Source organism: Schistocerca cancellata, chromosome 12 (genome assembly GCF_023864275.1).
Source record: "Schistocerca cancellata isolate TAMUIC-IGC-003103 chromosome 12, iqSchCanc2.1, whole genome shotgun sequence".
In the NCBI taxonomy this organism is placed as follows: Eukaryota; Metazoa; Arthropoda; class Insecta; order Orthoptera; family Acrididae; genus Schistocerca; species Schistocerca cancellata.
The window spans coordinates 93642174-93648451 of NC_064637.1; the positions used below are offsets into that span (position 1 = coordinate 93642174).

The 6278-nt window shown below is 45.7% G+C and overlaps 1 non-coding gene across 1 annotated transcript; it reads left to right on the forward strand.

The window, feature by feature from the left end:
- The first annotated feature begins 3339 nt into the window (after nt 1-3339).
- On the forward strand, nt 3340-3414 carry Trnas-cga (transfer RNA serine (anticodon CGA)). Its single transcript has one exon. It is a non-coding gene; the product is annotated as a tRNA-Ser (tRNA).
- The last annotated feature ends 2864 nt before the right edge of the window (nt 3415-6278 follow it).

The window sequence follows — 6278 nt, forward strand, 5'->3', positions numbered from 1 at the left end:
ACGCCCCACGTGTTGAGCAATTCGGCGGTACGTCCACCCGGCCTCCCGCATGCCCACTATACGCCCTCGCTCAAAGTCCGTCAACTGCACATACGGTTCACGTCCACGCTGTCGCGGCATGCTACCAGTGTTAAAGACTGCGATGGAGCTCCGTATGCCACGGCAAACTGGCTGACACTGACTGCGGCGGTGCACAAATGCTGCGCAGCTAGCGCCATTCGACGGCCAACACCGCGGTTCCTGGTGTGTCCGCTGTGCCGTGCGTGTGATCATTGCTTGTACAGCCCTCTCGCAGTGTCCGGAGCAAGTATGGTGGGTCTGACACACCGGTGTCAATGTGTTCTTTTTTCCATTTCCAGGAGTGTATTTTCTCCGCGCCATATTCTAGTGGTAAATGCATGATAAACTACGGTCCCTTAGGAAATTCATGTTGAGCTATCCCAAAATAATTATATTTTGAATAGGCATTTACTCTCCTCTGCAATGCAACTTCCGACTGATCAGACGATCCAACAAGAAACAGCCGCACACAGTCGGCGTTCGCAAATATGTTTCCACCGCTGATTATAGCTATATGTTACAGCACAAAAGTAACATATTGTTATAATTAGCGACTACGAACGGGGACATTTATAACTGTATGTTTATGTATACACATTACGTAAACATATCGTTATAATGTCCACCGGAAACATCTGGTCGTTGCTTATCAAGAGACAACACAACGCTGTTTGCCAACCACTGTGATTGACGCATGGAAAGACGCACCTGTTGTACTCAGAGCTGAAGCATATTGGAACCGTTTGTGTTGAATGAAGTGTACTACATTGCGCTCCCTATTACGTAATCTTTTGTCTTAAACATTAGTTTTACTACAATTAAGATGCATTTTTAATAATGCTCTGCTTGTTAAGCATGGTGTTTAAGTAGTTGTTAAGAGGTTTAGTGGGCTTGGTTCTTACAAATGTCAGTGGTATCTGGTTTTACGTGTTATTTAATAGAGCCCAGCTCAAATTTCAATACTAAAATCGTGATATGGAGGGTACTTAATGTTGTTATTCCAATAAAAGTGTTGTTAATGCAAATGTAACTCAGCTCAAAGAATCGATCCCAGATTCGCATTCTACTGCCCAGTTTTGCCACAATAATAATCTCAGACATTTCGCAGGTGATGCCGTTATTTATAACGGAGTAATCTCTAAAATAGACTGTACAAATATTCAATCACAGCTTGACAAAGTATCCAAGTGGTGCAATGTGAAGGAACTTGCTTTAAACGTAAAAGAAATGTAAAATTTTGCACATTATTAAAAGAAACAACACAGTAACCTATGACTGCAGTCTACAAGGTACGGGCCTATGGTATAAGTTCACAGATGTGAGAGCGGCTCGGAGACTTCTTAAGGGGAGTAGGAGGTGGTCAAATCCAAAAAATTACGATTTTTTTTTTTTGCTACCGAAAATTAATTGGAACATTCCTCTTTCATGTAAACTTTGAATTATTGTTCTACTCGCCCTAGAAGTGGAGTTATTACCATTTTCCCCCACGCCTGCAGAGGAAATGGGCGGCCGCTGAATGCATGTAACACCCTCTCGTGACTTCCTGGCCAACTGCTTGGGATTTTCTCGTCCTGTTACGCATACAGCGCCGTATGTTACGCATACAGCGAGTGTGCAAGGGTTGGCCACATTGTTTTCTGTGACAAATGAAGCGCTAAGAGCGCGTAACATCGTCTCTTTGGTGTTTACCGTTTCGGCTTCGAAGGCTCAAACAAACTTTGGGTTCAAGTAAGCTCAGTGATGGAAAGACAATAGGAGGGAGAGGCAGGCTTACTGATGAGGTGATTGAACGTCTACAGAGATACTATGGGTATGCTATAAGGCAAAATACTAGTAATGCTAGTGACATGCGAAAAGCAGTGTGGGCATTGTTCCTTCATACTGCCTCTTCCAATGAATACCCTCAACACAGCCTGTGCCCAAAAGATTCCTGGTGCAAATATAATGCAGAAAAGGACCATGATCACAAACATGGTTTGCCAGCAGCTATGATAAATGCAATAAAACCAATTTTTCGTGACTTAGCACAGCCAGAATTGTTACACAAATGTCTACACAGAAAGACGCAGAATCCTAATGAGAGTGTAAACAATTTGATTTGGAAAGTGATTCCTAAAAGGGTGTATGTAATCATAAAAACATTGCACTTTGGCATTTATGATGCAATAGCAACCTACAACCAAGGGAACAGTGTGAAGTGTGAAGTTCTGAAGGCATTAGGATTTACAGCTGGGGTGAACACTGTACGAGCACTAAGAAATAATGATAGAGAAAGGATAAGAGGAGCAGAAAGAAGAGAAAGGCATATGAAGTATGATGGAACAACAGGCCAGAAAAGAAGACAGAAGAGGAAGCTTTTGGAGGATGAAGAAGAAGACCCTGATAATCCATCCTATAGTGCAGGAACGTATTGAGAAACTTTGATAACCATTTCCCGTAAATTAGAATTTATCGAATATAAGGAACATTTTCTCAAAATACACTCAAGCTAGAGAGATGAAATTTTTATGCAGCACTCCTAGTGGTCAAAATTACATTGTAACACAGCCATTTGGCAATATGTTCAGTAGTTTCATTTCAGTTTAATTATAAAGCAATTATTTGTAAAAAAAATTTGGGTCATTAATAAAAAAAATTATTGGAAGGAAACTAGAAAAGATACTCCAAAATCCCTCTGTCATAACTGCAATACTAAACCACTCTCTATGTAAAAAAAAAATTCAAATTTTTCTATTTGGTAGTTTATTCATAAATGTTCCTCAAACTTAGTGATTTTAACATGGGCAGCATAGGCACCTCCGGCTCCCCTTAATTAATAGACCCCAGTATGTTGTCCCTAATGACGAATGTTCATCGGGGACACGGGTATCATCAGGAGTGTCATAGGAAAGTGTTATACGTCTGCTTCTGTTCTCTACGTATGTAAATGATTTGGCGGACAGGGTGGGTAGCAATATGAGGTTGTTTGCTGATGACGGTGTGGTGAACGGTAAGGCGTCGACTGTAGGAAGATACGACTTAGACAAAATATCTAGTTGGTTTGGTAAATGGCAGCTAGCTCTAAATGTGGAAAAATGTAAATTAATGCGGATGAATGAAATTTTCACTCTGCAGCGGAGTGTACGCTGGTATGAAACTTCCTGGCAGATTAAAACTGTGTGCCGGGTCCCAGACTCGAACTCGGGACCTTTGCCATTCGCAGAAGAGCTTCTGTGAAGTTTGGAAGGTAGGAGACGAGGTACTGGCAGAAGTAAAGCTGTGAGGACGGCACGTGAGTCGTGCTTGGGTAGCTCAGTTGGTAGAGCACTTGCCTGCGAAAGGCAAAGGTCCCGAGTTCGAGTCTCGGCCCGGCACACAGTTTTAATCTGCCAGGAAGTTTAATGCGGATTAGTAGGAAGAACAAATACATAATGTTACAGTATTAGCAGTGTCCTGCTTGACACAGTCAAGTCATTTAAATATGCGTGAGTAACGTTGCAAAGCGATATGAAATGGAATGAGCATGTGAGGTCTGTGGTAGGGAAGGCGAACTGGCGATTACGGTTTATTGTGAAAATTTGAGGAAAGAGTGTTTCACCTGTAAAAGAGACCGCATATATGACGCTAGTGCGCCGTATTCTTGAGTACTGCATGAGTGGTTGGGGTCCGTATTAGCTCAGATTGAAGGATGACATCGAAGAATTTCAGAGGTGGGGTGCTACATTTGTTGCCAGTAGGTTCGAAAAACACGTGTTACAGAGATGCTTCGGGAACCCAAGTTGGAGTTCCTGCAGGAAAGGCGACTTACTTTCTGGGAATACTAGTGAGAAAATTTAGAGAGTCGGCATTGGAAGCTCACTGGCGAACCATCCTACTGCCCCAACATACGCTGTGCGTAAAGACCACGAAGATAAGATTCGAGAATTCAGGCGAGTTGGGGATTTGCTCTGCTCAGGGACTGTGTGTTGTCATCATCATCATCATCATCATCATCATCATCATCATCGAGAAATCACGGCTCATACAGATGCATATAACTTTTCTATCGCTATATTTGCGAGTGGAACATTAAAGGAAGTGGTATAGGGGACCATCCCCCACGCACTATAGGGTGGTTTACGGAGTAACTATGTAGATGTATATGTATATCAATAGGTCACATCTGGAATGGGTCAACCCACAAAAATATCTGGGTGTGAAAGTGAATAAAGGCAGTGGCAGACTTCTGTTCATCAGTAAAGTACTAGGGAAATGCATTCAAATTGTCACAGCTTTGTTTGACTCATGGGGGAGTATCATGGAGATGCTGGGAGAAGTGAAGTGGAAAATGCTTCAAGAAAGAAACAAAGTGCCTCATGGAAGTGTACTCAGTAAGCTTCAAAAACCGACATAAATCGATTAATCTAGGAATATACTACAACCACCTCTGTATAACTCTCAAAGGCGCGACAAAGACAAGATTATAAGGCATAGAGGCGTCTCAAACATCCTTTCCCTGGAGAGGAAAATGGCCCAAATAAATGGTACACTGAAAAAAGAGCCAAGCTAAACTACAGCTAGTCTTAGAGCATGCAGACCTCATCCAATAACAGATACGGACTGTCAAGGCCTGCAGATGGTGGTTACATAAAATCCTATGAAGTGAGCATAAGGAATCAGCCTTGAGTTTGAAAGTGCTACCTGCCATCCAGCCAGTACCAGGTCCAAAACGAAACTGAAAAGAATGGGGTACAAGGGCCTAGAAGATCATCATAAACCACACAGAGAAACATGTCAGTCAGCTTTGCACTGATATGGTTTATACACTCCTGGAAATGGAAAAAAGAACACATTGACACCGGTGTGTCAGACCCACCATACTTGCTCCGGACACTGCGAGAGGGCTGTACAAGCAATGATCACACGCACGGCACAGCGGACACACCAGGAACCGCGGTGTTGGCCGTCGAATGGCGCTAGCTGCGCAGCATTTGTGCACCGCCGCCGTCAGTGTCAGCCAGTTTGCCGTGGCATACGGAGCTCCATCGCAGTCTTTAACACTGGTAGCATGCCGCGACAGCGTGGACGTGAACCGTATGTGCAGTTGACGGACTTTGAGCGAGGGCGTATAGTGGGCATGCGGGAGGCCGGGTGGACGTACCGCCGAATTGCTCAACACGTGGGGCGTGAGGTCTCCACAGTACATCGATGTTGTCGCCAGTGGTCGGCGGAAGGTGCACGTGCCCGTCGACCTGCGACCGGACCGCAGCGACGCACGGATGCACGCCAAGACCGTAGGATCCTACGCAGTGCCGTAGGGGACCGCACCGCCACTTCCCAACAAATTAGGGACACTGTTGCTCCTGGGGTATCGGCGAGGACCATTCGCAACCGTCTCCATGAAGCTGGGCTACGGTCCCGCACACCGTTAGGCCGTCTTCCGCTCACGCCCCAACATCGTACAACCCGCCTCCAGTGGTGTCGCGACAGGCGTGAATGGAGGGACGAATGGAGACGTGTCGTCTTCAGCGATGAGAGTCGCTTCTGCCTTGGTGCCAATGATGGTCGTATGCGTGTTTGGCGCCGTGCAGGTGAGCGCCACAATCAGGACTGCATACGACCGAGGCACACAGGGCCAACACCCGGCATCATGGTGTGGGGAGCGATCTCCTACACTGGCCGTACACCACTGGTGATCGTCGAGGGGACACTGAATAGTGCACGGTACATCCAAACCGTCATCGAACCCATCGTTCTACCATTCCTAGACCGGCAAGGTAACTTGCTGTTCCAACAGGACAATGCACGTCCGCATGTATCCCGTGCCACCAAACGTGCTCTAGAAGGTGTAAGTCAACTACCCTGGCCAGCAAGATCTCCGGATCTGTCCCCCATTGAGCATGTTTGGGACTGGAGGAAGCGTCGTCTCACGCGGTCTGCACGTCCAGCACGAACGCTGGTCCAACTGAGGCGCCAGGTGGAAATGGCATGGCAAGCCGTTCCACAGGACTACATCCAGCATCTCTACGATCGTCTCCATGGGAGAATAGCAGCCTGCATTGCTGCGAAAGGTGGATATACACTGTACTAGTGCCGACATTGTGCATGCTCTGTTGCCTGTGTCTATGTGCCTGTGGTTCTGTCAGTGTGATCATGTGATGTATCTGACCCCAGGAATGTGTCAATAAAGTTTCCCCTTCCTGGGACAATGAATTCACGGTGTTCATATTTCAATTTCCAGGAGTGTATATGTCTTCATA